Raw genomic sequence first — 18369 nt, 5'->3', positions numbered from 1 at the left:
CAGTGATGTACCCCATCACTGTCGGTTTACAATCAAAACCGGCAGTGATGAGCTGTTTCCCTAAGTAAATTAATAATTTATAAAAAAAATAAAAAAAATTGGGCCGCCTGGGACTCGAACACAGGTCTCAGGGGCTTGGTTGAAGGGTCTTAACCATTGAGACAGTCGGAGGAGTTTGAAAAAAAATGAAAAGTTATAATACTTAAGACCTAACTGCTAAACCACATCACTGCCGGTTTGGAGAATGACCCGGCAGTGATGTACACCCATCACTGTCGGTTTGGGGAGTTACCCGGCAGTGATGTACCCCCATCACTATCGGTTTTGACTTACAACCAGCAGTGATGAGATACTAGTATAAAAGAGGCGCGGGTTGAAATTATCCAAATTCATTTCAACCCCGCGCCAACCCCTCCCCCCGCGCCGCCGGAGCACCACCGCGCGCTGAAGCACCGCCCCACGTCGTCCACCGCCCCACGCCGGAGCACCGCCCCACGTCGGAGCACCACCCCAAGCCAGAGCACTGCAACGTCCGTGCCCTCATTCGTCGTCCACGACGCTGGCCGTACCCCTCCTCTTTCTCAGTGAGTGCGTTCAGGAGCACTCCCACCACCGAGGCCTTCAGGAGCGCGTGGACAACTGCTTTCCCTCCCCCACGATGAGTGCGTGGCTCACTGCCCGCTGTGTGTTTGATGAAATGCCCCACGGTGTTAGCGCCTCATAGTAGCACTTCTCCCTCCTGGTTCCTACCTTCCACCACCTATGGCTAGTAACATTGCTGATTTTTTTGTATCACCCACATCACACGTATAATCATGGTCATCTCAACTCCATCTTCCATGAGTATTAGTGGTCTCCTTAGACCACGTAGGCTTGGATGCTAGGTAAAGGAAAAAAGCAGGGACCTTGATGGCTTCGTGGATTGCTAGATAGAGCACGGGATGAGTAAAGTGACCAAGTCACAAGATGGCATAACATGGAGTGGTTGGGACAAGAAGAAAGTGACAAATATACACTGTGTTAGGAAAAAATAGTTCTAATACATCCACTCCTATGTGTATTATAGTTTTTTTAAGATAGTTGATAGTGTATGCCCACATTGATGATGTTGTTAGGGTATGTTTGATTGTTCAGGCAAGAATCCTAGGCATCTGATTTTTAAATGTCTGGAACAAAAAATAAAGAATTGCCTTGTGACTTCAGAGAGCATTTGTTGGTTTTTTTATGAGCTTTCTAGCATCCTTACTAAGATAGTCTTTTCTAGCAGATTTTAGATGATTACTAATGATGATGTATTGTGTGATCTTGATACAAACACTGTAGCTACGCATTTGATGTTCAAGTACAAATTTGTGTGCTCTCGCCTCTCTGTCAGTCAGGAGAAGAAATGATATATTTCAATGGCACAGACATGCACCAGCATCCCAAAAATGCATCTAGTTGATTTTTTAATTTCTTGGAAGATGTGGTTTTCTATTATTTGTTCATCAACCCTTTTACAGCAAAAGCCCCATTGACATACCTACAAATATTGTTCATTAGAGCAGTGGTATCCATAGCCTCATGTTTCATGTAGATTTCGATATAACAGTGTGTGGATTACCAATGCATCAATGAGAGGTTTTTTAGATACTAATGGCAATGTAAAACATGACATAGATAGGTGACATCTAAATAAGTGGATTTTATTAAGATATGACTATATAAGTCAATTTCAGCTTCCTCCAAAATTCATAAACCAATCGGTATAATATGACTATTGGGAGCAATGAAGAATTTGGTTATTCATCTTACACATGAGCAATACTGACAATGTATTGCCGAACAATGTTCTTACTCTTAAGCTTCCCTAGTTTAGTGAGTTACTATTACCACTTACCACATGCCTAATTTACTTAAATGTATAGGCAACCATGGCATGGTATGTAGTGCATGTTGGTCACATGCCTGGGATTTATCAAACCTGGGAAGATTGCTATGCTCAAGTCAATCGCTACCTATGTAATTTGCACAAAAAGTACAACACAGAAGCTGAAGCTTTGAGGGCCTACTATAGTCATCCGGCCTACCTTGCAAACCATGGGCAACTGGCCTACTATGGTCCAACGAATGCAAAGCATGGCCATCCGCTGGCACTGGAGATTGAAGAGAAGCCACCCACTGGAGATGTGAAGATTAGGAGAATTGCTCCTTGGTCTTGGAAAGATGTCATACTTTTATTTATGGCTATGGTCATTGCTTTTCTTATTTGGAAGTTGATGTAGACTTAGTTTCGTAGAACAGTAGGTGGACTTTGTTGTATGTGGTCAATCAAACAATGAATTTGTTCTAGGTCAACATATGTTATTATTTGACTTTGTTGTATGTGGACTTATTATTAGACTTTGCATTAAACATATTATATATATATATGTGTGTATATATATATGAACATATGCTATTAGTAGTTGTCCACATCCAAAACTAACCATGATCATGTCACAGCCATGACTCATCATCACCTGTTACCCCATCGCTGAAGAATAGATTGACAACAAGAAGCAGCTGATATCGCTGGGACGGGAGAGCCGCATGATCTGACAAACGGTGACGGTGTCAATCAGGACGGTGAGAATGAGCAGCCATGGACCCTGTCCAGCCTGCTCGATCTGGGTCAAAATGACCAAGATGGCCAGGTAACTTTGGTATCATGTGACTATGTAGCCACACACGCTAATCAATTGAGAGGGCCATGAACCGACAGTGATGGTTACGACAACACTGCCGGTTTGAGCGATGAACCGACAGTGTAGGCTTGCTCAACACTGCTAGCTTGAGCCAAGAACCGACACTCTTGATGCAACCTTCACTGTCTGTTGGGACTACAAATTGGCAGTGTTATTTAACTGGACACTGCCGGGTGGACCTAGGAACTGACATTGTTGACTGTAGATCAGTGTCGGTGTTTAAGAACCGATAGTGATGTCAACCCCCCACCACTGTCGGTATGCCACTGTCGGTTCAAAATCCAGCAGTGAAAGGGGTTTTTGAACCGACAGTGATGTCCATATCTAGGGCAGTGGAGGAAGCAAACCATGAAGATATTATGCCCTTGGATTGTGGCAAACCTTGCAGAAGAATCCATAGATAATACAAAGAATCATCGGTGTTGGAAGGCAAGGATGCTTAGAACAGAGGTTGATGGAGCAGAAAGTTTCCCACCCTTGTTTCTTCTGGAACTGGCTGCTCCTTGATGGGCATGGGCTCTTTAATGATAGTGAACTAGACCACTTGTGCGTACAAACACCTCTCTAGGATCTACCTTTCGATGATCAATGAGTACATCCACTGGAATTTAACCAATTGTAACACCCTACATCCAAAAATTGTTTATGGTCTAGCTCCTCACGTGGAACGAGCCCACATATGCTTAGCACATCTCTTACGCTTTTGTCCTTGTTTCATGGAAAAGAGTTAACCCGGAGGTGCTATGTTTGGAACAAGGATTACAAGGCGGCCCTCACAGTCCTACTCTTCCAAAGTGGCACTAAACGCACCAACTACCACTTTTCATGTGCCATGCCAAGTGGGCCACATGGTTAACAACACAACTACTATAGATTTCTAACGGGCTAGGGTGTTACAACACTTGTTTCAAAATAATGGTTAGGACTAAAAATAAATAAACCATTTTATTTCCAAGAGATATTAATCACTCATTTCTTTCTTGGGGATATTAACTTGTGTATCAAACATTTTTTGCAAGAGGACAATTTCATGGAACGATAATGCTGGCACATGGGTGTCCGCACAGGCATATTAAGTCTGGACAGGCCCAATAGGCCTCCTCCACTCCACATTAAGTATGACGTGGTTTCTCCAAAAAAAATAAAAAACACAGCGACATTTCCTTTTCCCCACTGCCGCACGCATGTGACCACCGCGGGCGCATCCACCGCGCCGCTCGCCCGCCGCTAGACTTCTCCAACACGGCAACCTTCTCCAGCCGCAACCTTCCCATTCGGATGTCACATGCCCACTCCACCTCGTTGCTACCGTGTGCCCATCCCGCGCCGCTCGCACCCGCCCGTCGCACATGCCACCGTCCGGTCAAGCCAAGCCCAGCACTGCTAGCGATGGTCATGGTGGTGGTGGTGCTCACACGGTGTCGGCTCTGACCTCGACGGCTAGAATCGTCCGGCCATGGGGTCCCCAATGTTGCAAGCGCATGTTTCAAGGGTTTCAGATGTTTTTTTAGCATCACAGAGCTTTCATTAATCAATAATAGGAGTACAATTAGCGACTGCTACTCCCAACAACCAGTCTGGGATATAGTCAAGCCAAAAATGGGAGCGCTCTGTGGCCGACACCATACTCACACAACCATGGGCCACTGAGTTGGCATCCCTACAAACCCACTCAACTCAAAAATCAATAAAACTCCTACCTATCTCTGTGATATCGAAACACAAACCACCAATGGAGGACCTAAGACCAGAGTGATCATCAAGCAAGGTCTTTAGATTATGGCAGTCGACCACCAAGATAACTCGGTCATGGCCATTCTCTACCGTGAGCACTAGCCCTTCCTTTGTTGTCATGGCCTCGGCTATCAAGGCATCCGGCACATCATCATACCATCGCACCGCTGCCGATTGCACCCGTCCGAGATGGCCATGGATGACCACACCAGTGCTACCAGTACACGAATGTGAGTCAAAAACTACATCAGTATTCACCTTGATCCAACCTTCATCTGGCATTTTCCATTGCACCACACGTTGAGGTTTAGCCAGTTGAGCAGCCATCTTCAGTGAAGCCAAATCTTCCAGCATGGAGGAAATAAAGCGCGCTATCACCCCCGGCTCCTAGACCTTTTGGCCATGGCAATGGGCATTCTGCCTAGTCCACAGTGTCCATGCTCCACAGATCAACATGGCGGACACCTTAGCCGAGCAAATCTGAGCATGTAAAACATCAGTTGCCCATGTACAAGGGTGGAGTCTTGGGATTATGATCTCCGAAAGCTTCTTGACCTCCGTCCAGAACCTCCTAGCCACCAGGCATTGGAAGAAGATATGGTACAGAGACTCGTCAGGGTAACCACACACCTCGCAGAAGCTCTCCCTTGCAACATGTCGACGGTTCAGCTCAGCTTTCGATGGTAGGGAATTATGAAGAACCCGCCACCAGAAGACACGCACCTTCGAAGGCACGTCCAACTTCTAGACCACACTCCATGATCGGTCCTCATTTGATGCTCTGGTCTCACCTGCAGTGGCCATAGCAGCTGCTGCTTGTTCCACCTTCAGTAACCGATACGCCGAGCGTACCGAGTTGAAACCATTTTTCTCAAACGCCCAAGCTACCACATCTTCCTCTAGGCGAGCACTGGGTTTAATTTTCAACACCTCCGCCACCTCCAGCGTAATGAATGACTTGCGCACTGCCCTTTCATCCCAACATGACATTCTAGGGACGAACAAGTCACAGACAAACTCTGCAGTAGCCTTTGGCATGCGAACTAGTGGTCTTAGCGATCATAGCCCAGGGATCCAATTATCCTGCCAAACATTTATATTCCCTAGACCAACTCGGTTAATCAAACCTTTCTTCAACACATCTCTGCCATGAAGGATTGCTCTCCAAGTAGCCGAGCTTCGCCTCTTTTTGGTCATAGAAAGGAAATCACCGGAAGGAAAGTACTTCCTCTTTGCACACAGCGAATCCGGTCTTGTGATCAGCCTCCATCCTTGTTTCCCCAACATTGCCTGATTGAACAACGAGAAGTCTCTAAAACCCATGCCGCCTTGACATTTTGGCTGAGTTAACTTCTCCCACCGTAACCAATGGATCTTGTGATTATCCAGCGAACTCCCCTGCCAGTAGTTAGAGACTACCAAAGTGAGCTTGTAGCATACCACAAGTGATAATTTGAAATAAGACATCGAGTAGGTTGGCACCGATTGTGTATTCGCTTTTAGTAACACCACCCGAGACGCACAACTTAAGTTCTTTGTAGCCCAACCGCCAACGAAGCCCCTGACCCTAGTCGGTACATAGTTGAAGGCGTCAGTTGCCCCTCTCTTAGATACAGTGGCCAGACCCAGATACCGTTCACCTAGGGCTTCATTTGGAATTTGTAGACTCATATGGACTTCATCCTTGCAGTCTTGCAGGCAATTTGGACTGAAAAATATTGCCAACTTGTGTTTGTTCACCAATTGCCCTGACCCTCTGTTATAGTCATCAAGAATGGTAGCAACACGCTCCGCCTCCCACTTGGATGCTTGCGTAAAGATGAGGCAGTCATCCGCAAACAGGAGGTGAGAGATCCAGGGTGCATTCCTACTTACCCGCACCCCTCTTGAAATATACAGAGGGCCAATGCTCTTTAACATACAAGAAAGGCCCTCAGAACACAACAGGAACAGGTATGGCGAAATTGGATCACCTTGCCGAATGCCCCGCGTTGGTTTAAAATTGTCTGAGAAGACTCCATTGACCCAGACAGAAAAAGATACCGAAGAAACACATTTCATGATCAGAGAACACCAGGAATCCGGGAAGCCCATCGCCTGCATAACTACGAACAGATAGTTCCATTCAACTCTATCATACGCTTTGGCCATATCAAGCTTAATTGCACAGCCTCCTGACTTCCCTTTCTTGTTCCTCAAATAATGGATACATTCATAAGCAATCAGCAAATCATCGGTGATCAAGCACCTCGACACAAAGGCACTTTGTTCCTCCGAGATAATTTCATCAAGAATCGGACGTAATCGATTTGCTATAGTCTTTGAGCACAGCTTGTATAAAACATTGCACAATGATATTGGTGAAACGACCTAATTTCCACGAAGGGAAATCCATAGAGTCGAAGTGTAATAAGACCGTTGTAGATCATATTACCCAAATTTCCAGTCGAATACCACATCCATACAACGATAATATCAGAGTACAAATAATGCGGAATTACATAATTTATTACATCGCCGCATTGGCGGAATCAAAAGTAGCATTCATTCAGAACAGCTTGAAGATAAGATCACCAAACTCGAGCGTAGGAATGAACCCCTCAACCATCAAACTCATCGGAGCTATACTCCTCAGCAGAACCTGTGTGCCAAAATTTATCAGTACGATTTGTACTGGCCACTCCCACCCTATGAGCATTGCTTTGTGGATATTGGATGCAAGTTGGATATATTCAAAAGGAACCTATAAGGCTAGGGTTTCCTATGTTTTAGCATATCAAGTATATAATAATAGTTGGTCAAGTTTTAACACCATTCCCACACACATTCCACCCCATTCCCGTCTAGAGCCAGATTTCGATCTAGGGATCGATATACCACCATCACCATACCATCACTCAGTCGACAGGCCAACTCCCTCTCGGCACTGTCTCATGGCCCGTAGCCCCTGGCTACGACCGACACTCTCTTATGGGGGAAGAAGAGAAGGACTCATCTCACTATCTTGTTTAAGCGAAACCCAGGAAAGGTCCATAGCCGACAAGTCGGCACATGTATCGATCGATCAACCATACACTCTACAGAGGTTTTACATAACCACAAGATCTGCCTTCTTCGCTGACCGTCGTCAACTAGGCTAATTCCGGCCGCTTGCTAGCCTAGGATAGTGCCACTCTACCATTCAGCCCTGGTACACCCCAAGTCCAGTCTGGGGTGGCTGAAACTGTGAGTCATGAGCCGGGTCCACAAGGTCTCCATGAAGTCTCAGAAGGGTGTGGGGGAAATCCTCCATGCCCCGTACCCCCTTACACTGTCCGCTATCAACCTAGCAGTAGTGGCAATATCCTACCAAGTAGTCCGACCGTCCCGCACCATATAGGGTGAGTGGTACGTAAGGCTTCCCGGTGAATCTGAGTACTAGTAATTCCTTAGGGATGACCAAGCCAGAATGTCTCCATCAGGGTTTCCATTTATTGTGCCACCACAGCACCTCCATCCCGAGCTCCTCCCATCACAGGTTCACACCCAGGACCACCTCATATACTATTTACCCAGCACAGGTATCCATTCCAGGGGTGCCCAGGTAGCACCCCATGGCAAGACTTGCCCTAGGCTCGTCGTATACTCCAACTTGGTCGACACAACCCTCACCCTCCACACACCCAAGTCACACATGCAGCGCTCTCCCCATAGCCCAGATAACACCACACATTAATGTAGTATAAGCGTAGTAGAAGTACAAGCAAATGAAATATAGCAGTAAGCATGTGTCTAGCCTAATAGCAGGGTGTGCAGGGGTAAGGTTGCATCAAGGTAGAGGCCATCAAGTAAGCATACTACCATACAAGTCCTATCATAGTATGATTATAACAGTAAAGTAAAGCGATAGCAGTTCTATATTAGCCATGCGTAATAGGTGCTACGAGATTGGGTGGGATGTGGCACCTTCAGTGTAGTCATCTTCATACTCCTCATGGTACTCATGATCCTCGTTCGTCTGGTTCTCCTCCGAGTCTGCATACGTTCGAATTATAGTCGCGTTAGCGACGTTTATAGAATAGCACAAAGAAGCAATGAAAATTCAAAAGAGCCAAATGCACTCAAACATGGGTTCATTGCGTAAAGCTCGATTTTAGATGAATTTTGGTCCTGGTTTCATATTTTTCTGAGGTCGTATGAATTAGTTATGAATTTTGGTCCACTTACTCCTTCCCAGGGTTTGGTTCACATGCACGACGTGGTCGTCGTCGGGGTGGTCATGGTCGGAGCTCGGCGGAGCTGCTCGGAACATGGTCGGCATGGTCATGGTCAGAGTGGTCGTGGTCGATGAGGGGAAAATCCCCTACTTCTTCCCCGGCGTGCTCCCGCCGGTGGTGAGCTCACCGACGAGCCCCTTCAGCGGCGCGGGTGTGCAATTTAGCTGGGCAAAAGAGTCGCCAGGCCTCGGCGAGTACGGTGGTGGGGTCAAGGTGGTAGCTAGGGCTTCCTAGGGCTTTGGCCACGGTGGTCGGCGGCGTGGGTTTGTCGGCGTGCATGAACAGGGCTGCAGTGGTAGCGAGAGCCTAGTTGGAGGAGCGTGTGAGCCCCACGGTGCTTCTACGGCCATGGTGGTCGTGTTGAAGGAGCTCCTGGTGCTCCCAGTGGCTCCGGCCACGATGGTAGGGGCAAAGCGGAGGCGGTGGCGCTCCGACGAGGCGCGGTGCGGCAATGTAGGGCTCCAATGGGCTTCTTCCTCGGCTAAGGTGAGCGCGGTGTGTCTCTCATCATGGCGGAGCCAGTCTGGGTGTCAACGTCGCCTTTACCGCAACATAGAAGACACGGTGGTCTCGCCATGGTTGTGCTCTCGGCCATGGTGAGCGTGCCCGTGCATGTGCGCTCCTGTTCCGATGTACAACGTCATGGCTGTGGTCCTCCTTTTGGCTGTTGGCAGCGCGCACGGCGTGTCCTGGGTCTCGGCAAGCGTGGCCATGGCGGTTTCCCTAGCTAACCAGTTGGGCTAGGCCGGAGCTCGAAGCTTCAGCAAGGTTTTGATCATGGCGGTGCATGTTCCATTTGGCTAGGGAGGTGGTCTCAGCAAGATGGCTCACCACGGGGTTCGTGGCGGTAGGATGGCGGTGCGGTGGCGAGGCGAGGCCGTGATGAGGCGATGCAGTGCCGTGCCGAGCAGCTACATCGCTGTAGCTGATCGGGGCGGCGCTCCTAGCTCCGGCGAGGTCCTCCCCGCAGCGGCTTCCTTCTCCACCTTGCTTCTCCCTCCTCTCTCTCTCTCTCGGCTTGACGCTGTGTGGTGCTGTGCCACCAGCGGCGGCGGCGAATGGGCTAAGGGTTAGGGCTCACGGACATTGGCATTTATAGCCGAGCTCCAAGGGCTCCAATGGCGGAAGGCGATCGGGCGGTGGTGATACGTGCAGCGCATCCGATGGCCCACGTGTGGTAGCGTAGGCGCGGTGCAAGGGAAACAAGGTCATGCAATTTGCGTGACCCTGGGCCCGCGCCTACCACACTGGTCAGCTCCCGATCGCATGGTGGAGAATGCGTGGGCAAGGGGAAGAAGACGCTACTGTGCTGACAAGCGGGGTCGGGTCGTCAGGCGCTTGGCGTGATGTGGTTGCGTGCTGCGCGTGATGGCTAACGAGCGGGCCGGTCGCTCGGTCACGCGTGTTGGGCCAGCCTACACGCGAAGCAGGGCTGGCTTGCGGACCGAGCAGATCGAGTCGGCTGCGAGGCCTTTTTCTTTTCTTTTCTTTTTCTGTTTTATTTTTCTTCTTCGTTGTTTGAATTCAAATTTGATTTGGAGTTTGAATTCAAATCTGGTGTACCTCATCCATTGGATTATTAGATGTGTGGTCCACAACACTCTTATACATATTAGGAACTTTATTTAGCTATTTTGTATAACAAAAATAGGTGTAGCTTTGTTATACAAAAATAGAACTAGTTTTCTCTTTAAGCATTTATTCTTTGGTTTGATTTATAATTACTTTATGGTTTATTACTTTAAAAGAGTTGTGAAGCATTACATAAAGCAAATGGAAATCCAAATCACCATTTGAATTAACAATGTATGCTACATTTTATTTGTTAGGATTTAAATAAACATAATTAACAATTGACATGCCATGCTCATGAAATTGTCTAGTTGGGTTACATCTAATGCAACACCTAGGGTTGGCTCCTACAGATGTCACTCAACATTGCATAGGGTAACAACAAAAATTTTGTAGTTGTGATTTTTGGTGTATAGATTTTTGGGTTGTTACAGTCCTACCCCCTTAATAGAATCTCGTCCCCGAGATTAAAGCGTAACGTACTCTTCGAAGAGGTAAGGATATTGTATCCGGAGGTCAGACTCTTTTTCCCATGTTGCTTCTCTCTCAGTGTGATTGCTCCATTGGATCTTGCACATAGGAATAGTTTTGCTTCGGGTCTCTTTGGTATCTCTACCCAGAATTCTGATAGGATGCTCTTTATACTCGAGAGTGTTCTGGATGTCAAGTGCATCAGTCGGGATCACTTCATCGGGCACTCTCAAACACTTGCGTAGCTGTGAGACATGGAATACGGGATGTACACCCACTAATTCCTCAGGTAGCTCAAGTTTGTAGGCGAGTTTTCCAATTCTCTTACGAATCTTGTATGGCCCAACAAATCTAGGGGCTAGCTTTACTTTCACATGGAATCTAATAGTTCCACGTAGCGGGGATACCTTGAGATAGACGAAGTCTCCCGCATTGAACTCAAGTTCTCTTCTTCTTTTGTCAGCATAGCTCTTGTATCGACTTTGAGCAATCCTCAAGTTCTCCTTCACTTGAGCAACTCCTTCTTCGGCATCTTGAATCTTAGCGGAGTCAAAGAACGATCTTTCTCCTGGTTGGGACCACATCAAAGGTATCTTACAAGGTCTACCATACAGAGCTTCAAATGGCGACATCTTGATACTGGCTTGGTAACTGTTGTTGTAAGAGAACTCTGCATAGGGTAGGCATTTCTCCCAATCAGAGCCATAATTCAGTACACTAGCATGGAGCATGTCTTCTAAGATCTTATTTACTCGCTCTGTCTGTCCATCTGTCTGTGGGTGATAAGCGGTACTGAAATCAAGTTTGGTTCCAATGGACTTGTGCAGGGCTTCCCAGAATCGGGACACAAACTGAGGACCACGATCGGATACAATACTAGAGGGAGCTCCATGCAGTCTGAGAATATGCTCAACATATAGATCTGCTAATTTTTTGGCATCGGTCTTGGTCTTAACTGGTACAAAGTGAGCAATCTTGGTCAAACAATCAACAATCACCCAGATGGAATCATTGCCTTTCTGTGAATGGGGCAATCCAATTATGAAATCCATGGATATGCTCTCCCATTTCTACTCGGGAACGTCAAGAGGCTTTAGCAAACCTGTAGACCTTTGATGTTTAGCCTTGACTCTATTACAGGTATCACACCATGCCACATGTCCCGCAATGTCTGTCTTCATGCCTTTCCACCAAAAGTGTTTCATCAAGTCTTGATACATCTTTGAACCTCCAGGGTGAATACAGTACTTGGAATCGTGAGCTTCTGATAGAATTTCCTCTTGTAGTACTGAGTCAGATGGAACACAGATTCTGTTCTTGAACCAGATGGTTCCTTGTTCATCTTCCTAGTGGTTGGTCTTGTAGCCTAGTTTCATCAGACCACAGAGATATTCGATCTCTTCGCAACTTTTCTGAGCTTGATAGATGCGATCTGTGAGATCATACTGTATGCGGAGCTCATTCAACAAGTCATACGGTAGTATCTCCAGTTGGAAATCATCAATCTCTTCCTTGAGCTCAGGTGGTACGGATTCTGTGACCAAAGTGTGACAGTAACTCTTGCGACTGAGAGCATCTGCGACTACATTAGCTTTTTCCGGATGATAGTGAATTTCTAGGTCATAGTCCTTGATCAACTCTAGCCATCGGCGTTGTCTCATATTTAGATCTTCCTAAGTGAAAAAGTACTTCAAGCTCTTGTGATCCATATAGATATCACACTTGTTGCCTATCAAGTAGTGTCTCTAGATCTTCAAGGCATGCACAACTGCTGCTAACTCAAGATCATGGGTTGGGTAACGGTTCTCATGTTCTTTCAACTGTCGAGACGCATATTCTATCACTCTTCCATCTTGCATTAGTACACAACCTAGTCCTTGATGGGATGCATCACAATAGACCATGAAATCTTTGCTGATATCAGGCAATGCTAGCATAGGAGTTGTGGTAAGCTTCTGTTTCAATTCCTAGAAGCTTTGTTCGCACTCAGGCGTCCATTCAAACTCCTTAGTCTTCTTCAGAAGGTTGGTCATTGGATGGGCTATCTTGGAGAAGTTTTCGATGAATCGACGATAATATCCGGCCAATCCCAAGAAACTTCTGATTTCTGTTACATTACGGGGTTGATCCCACTCTTTCATAGCTTCAATCTTGGCTGGGTCAACTGCAACACCTTCGGCTAATAGTACATGTCCTAGGAAGGCAACTTTCTATAGCCAGAATTCGCATTTACTGAACTTTGCGTAGAGCTGATGTTGGGCTAGTTTCTCAAGCACCGTTCTCAGATGATGTTCGTGTTCTTCAGCGGTGGGTGAATAGACAAGGATGTCATCAATGAATACTACCACGAACTTATCCAGTTCATTCATGAAAACCTTATTCATCATGTTCATGAAGTATGCGGGAGCATTCGTGAGTCCAAAGGACACCATGGTGAACTCAAACTGCCCATACCTAGTCACAAAAGCTGTCTTCGGGATGTCACTCTCTCGAATCTTCATCTGATGATAGCCAGATCTAAGATCAATCTTGGAGAAATACTTTGCACCTCTAAGCTAGTCAAGCAGATCATCAATTCTTGGCAGTGGGTACTTGTTCTTGATGGTGACTGCGTTCAAGTTCCGGTAATCAATGCACATTCTCATTGAGCCATCCTTCTTCTTAACAAATAGAACAGGGGATCCCCAGGGTGAAGCACTGGGTCTGATATATCCCTTCGAGATGAGCTCATCAAGCTGTTTCTTGAGCTCAGCCAGTTCATCAACTGACATGCGATAGGGTCTCTTGGCAATGGGTCCTGTTCCCGGCAAAAGATCAATGATGAACTCTACATCATGGTCTGGTGGCATACCTGATAATTCTTCAGGGAATACATCGAGATAGTCTCTGACCACAGGCACATCATGAACTATCTTCTCCTCTTTCTGTGATTCTGAACTCGCTTAAAGGCACACAGGATAGAAGTGGACTTTCCGGACTGGGGTTCACATCTAATAACTTGGCCTGATGGGTGGGTCACTTGGACGTATCTAGGTGAACATGATATAATACCTCGGTGAATGGTTAGCCAATCCATGCCTAAGATGACATCTAGGTTTGTGGAAGGTAACAGGGTTAGGTTGGCTTTAAAGATAAGACCCTCAATGGTAAGACTCACTCCCTTACAGATGTGGGTGCACTTTAGGTCTCCTAAAGGTGAGCTGGTGATGATAGGGTTTCCACATGGGGTTACAGGCAGGTCATGCTCTCATGCAAACTTGGATGATATGTAGGAACAAGTTGCTCCAGAGTCAAATAGAACCGATGCAGTATTGCCATTAACTAAAAACATACCGTACACCACGTCAGGGGCAGCCTGTGCTTCCTCGGCATCCAGATGGTTGAGACGTCCACGAGTAGCAGATCCCTTGGACTGAGACTTCTGGGTGGCTGAGTTCTGTGGGCACTCAGCGGCTTTGTGACCCGGTTGGCCACAAGCGAAGCAGGTGAAAGGCGTACCGCCTGTAGGGGTTGGCGCGGGTGAATTCTAGTTTCTAGTGCTTGGTGCAGAGCGGTTCTGTGCTGGGCGTTCATTCATAGAGCGGGAACGGCTGAAATGGTCCTAAGTGTTGCGGTCTTGAGCATAACAATCCTGGGTGTAATGATCCTAAGCAGGGCGGGAGTATTTGGTGGTGTAGCCTCCACTACCCCTACTCGACCCAGGGTTGTCATCCCTATTGTGGCGAGAACGTTCCCTGGATGGTGAATCTCTGCGGAACCTCTTGCGATCACATCCACGGAAGGACTCCTCAGGCTTACACTTCCTCTCCCTATACTCCTCTCCAGCTTCAGCATGGTCCTTCTCAATCTGGATGCAGCGATCCACCAGAGCACGCAGCGTGCTACTCTCAATATCGCCAAACTTCAGCTTGATGTGTGGGTTAAGTCCCTGGCGGTAATAGTACAACTTTTCCTTCTCAGAGTTCACAACATAGGAAGGTGCATAGCGAAGAAGATTGGTGAAACGAGTAGTGTACTCAGTCACCCTGTCCTTTCCCATCTTGATGTTGCGGAACTCCTTAGCTTTGGCCTCCATGATACCCTTGGGAATGTGATACTCAGTGAATGCTTCGGCGAACTCATCCCTTGAGATGTTGGCAGGGTCCTCATGGGAATCACTGAAACTGTCCCACCAGGCACGTGCTGCACCTATGAGCTGGTGTGTGGCAGCTCCAACACACTCATCGTCGGTGAAAGTAGTGAGGTCAAACTTCTTCTCCATCTCCTTGAGCCAGTCATCGGCTACAAGCGGGTCAAGGTCGGTGCCATCATAGGTAGGTGGCCTTAGCTTCAGAAATCCTTCCAGCTTCCTTTGGAAGTCATTCTGCTGACCTCCCTGGTGACGGTTTGCTCCATTAACAAGAGCTGCAAGAAGTTGAGTCTGTAGTGCCATCACCTCTGCCAGGTTCGGTGGTGGTGGTGGCGGAATGTTCTCCTCAGGCGGCGGGGTATTCTCCAGGTTGAAGGGTATCCCTCCATGTCTGTGGCCACAGCCATGGCCACGGTTGTTGCCACCATGCCCCCCATTTGGTTCAACTGGTTCGGGGGTGGGCGCATGTCCACGGTTCGTTAGACGATTAGATCGGCGGTTCGGCATCTGCAACACGGATCATAGGAATTTTAGTGTTTGTGCCATAAGTGCTTATAATTCAGTATGATTACATGATTTTGACGATTTAAAGAAAAACATTTATACTATCCAACACTCATTACAAAGAAGCAATAAGATTCACAAGATGCAATAAGATCCAAAACATTCATTACATGGGTTTTATTACATAGCATCATCTCCAGTAGCTACACTCAAAGACTTGCGAGAATCGTACTACGCATAGTGTCACATATTACATCTCATAAGGGGTACATCATGGGGTACAACTTAAGGAAGCCACTGACATGATTCATGACCACGCAGGGTCATCTACTCTAACTCGTACACCGCAGCTGGGATACGACTGTTCTCGATCTCGATCTCTTCCACAGACTTGTGAAGTCGGGACACGTACTTCAAGGCCTCAGCGAGCTCCTCAGTAGGCTTGGCTCCAGGTAGGGTAGGGTAGGCGTCTAGGTTGAGGTGAGTCAGGGCTAAATCAAACTCCTCTATCCTAGGCTTCATCTTGCTGCGAATCTCCTTGGGTAGCTAATCCCACATACCCTTCATCTCCCTAAGGCGCTTCCTGTCAGACTTCTGCCAAGCCTGCCATGTCCTCTCACACTTGTCCTGTAGGTACTCATTCTGCCTGAGTGCCTCGATCAGGTGACCCTGGTTGCGAACGGCCTTCTTCCTGAACTCCTCTAAATCCTGAGTCGTGGTCTTGTTTCGAGATTGGATTTTCAGCATATCAATCCCCTTGGATCTCTCTCTGTCTCCTCTGCGGTTGAACTCGGCCTTCTTGTTGTCCAACTCTCTCTGCAACTCCAAGACCTTGCTGTCGAGGTAGCAGTTCCTGTTGCCTAGGTCGGTGGCTTTGTCCTGTAAGTCTGCGACCTCGGCTCTGTGGACTTCTTCACGACGGTTGAGCTCATCCTATAGCTTGGCAACTGTCTCAAGTAGACTAGCTCGCTCATGTGCTCCCTGCGAGTCTCACTCCTGGTACTCCCACAGAAGGGCCTGGTCCTGACGTCTCCTCTGCTCCAGCTGGGTCACGTACCTATCCTACTCTAGTAAGTGAATAGCTAAGACGCAAAGGCATCTGTCCTCCTCGGCAAAGATAACTCTGTCGGCTGTGAAACTCTGCTCGCTAGGGGTAAGGCTGAGGTCGAGGGCCTAGGGAAGTAGATGGAACTCTGTCGTCTTCAGGTGCTCGTAGTGGTCCCTCATCACTCTACAAAGTGCCTTGTGTGAGATCGCTTGCAGTCCCTCCTCGACTGTGTCCTCTATAGTCAACTCGGTGAAAGCTAGGACAGAAGGTAAGGTAGTGCTAGCTGGGAACTCGACTGAGGTGACAATCGGTCCTTCGATTCCTCCTTCTAGAGCTAGCTTCCCGGTGCAGGTGACCTTGACAAGCTCGTCGGGGACTCCTAACGTGACGAGAACTCGGCAGAGGGTTTGTGTAAAACCCCTAAGCTCACATAGGTCGAAGGTAAGCTTGGCGTGGTCCAGAGGTAGCGGTCCTAGAGGTGGTCAGTCGACGTTCGTTGCCATCTGCATATTTTAAGGAAATAGGTGTTAGCAGGTCAATAAATAGATAAGCCTTGCATAAAAGTAAATGCAGGGTCGGTATATAACCGAAAGAAGGGTTGTTCACGTCCTATTCTATCATCCATTTCTGAGGGTTTTGTCCTATGGTCAAGTATGGCTCTGATACCAACTGAAACGACCTGATTTCCACGAAGGGAAATCCACAGAGTCAAAGTGTAATAAGACCGTTGTAGATCATATTACCCAAATTTCCAGTCGAATACCACATCCATACAACGATAATATCATAGTACAAATAATGCGGAATTACATAATTTATTACATCGCCACATTGGCGGAATCAAAAGTAGCATTCATTCATAACAGCTTGAAGATAATATTGCTAAACTCGAGCGTAGGAACGAACCCCTCAACCGTCAAACTCCTCGGAGCTGTACTCCTCAGCAGAACCTGTGTGCCAAAATTTATCAGTACGATTTCTACTGGCCACTCCCACCCTATGAGCATTGCTTTGTGGATATTGGATGCAAGTTGGATATATTCAAAAGGAACCTATAAGGCTGGGGTTTCCTATATTTTAGCATATCAAGTATATAATAATAGTTGGTCAAGTTTTAACACCATTCCCACACACATTCCACCCCATTCCCGTCTAGAGCCAGATTTTGATCTAGGGATCGATATACCACCATCTCCATACCATCGCTCAGTCGACAGGCCAACTCCCTCTCGGCACTGTCTCATGGCCCGTAGCCCCTGGCTACGACCGACACTCTCTTACGGGGGAAGAAGAGAAGGACTCATCTCACTATCTAGTTTAAGCGAAACCCAGGAAAGGTCCATAGCCGACAAGTCGGCACATGTATCGATCGATCAACCATACACTCTACAGAGGTTTTACATAACCACAAGATCTGCCTTCTTCGCTGACCGTCATCAACTGGGCTGATTCCGGCCGCTTGCTAGCCTAGGATAGTGCCACTCTACCATTCAGCCCCGGTACACCCCAAGTCCAGTCTGGGGTGGCTAAAACTGTGAGTCATGAGCCAGGTCCACAAGGCCTCCATGAAGTCTTGGAAGGGTGTGGGGGAAATCCTCCGCGCCCCGTACCTCCTTACACTGTCCGCTATCAACCTAGCAGTAGTGGCAATATCCTACCAAGTAGTCTGGCCGTCCCACACCATATAGGGCGAGTGGTACGTAAGGCTTCCTGATGAATCTGAGTACTAGTAAGTCCTTAGGGATGACCAAGCTGGAATGTCTCCATCAGGGTTTCCATTTATCGTGCCACCACAGCACCTCTATCCCGGGCTCCTCCCATCACAGGTTCACACCCAGGACCACCTCATATACTATTTACCCACCACAGGTATCCATTCCCAGGGTGCCCAGGTAGCACCCCATGGCAAGACTTGCCCCAGGCTCGTCG

This window comes from Miscanthus floridulus, chromosome 9 (genome assembly GCF_019320115.1).
Source record: "Miscanthus floridulus cultivar M001 chromosome 9, ASM1932011v1, whole genome shotgun sequence".
Classification (NCBI taxonomy): domain Eukaryota; kingdom Viridiplantae; phylum Streptophyta; class Magnoliopsida; order Poales; family Poaceae; genus Miscanthus; species Miscanthus floridulus.
The sequence above is the reverse complement of the archived record's forward strand: the minus strand, read 5'-3'. Positions refer to the sequence as shown.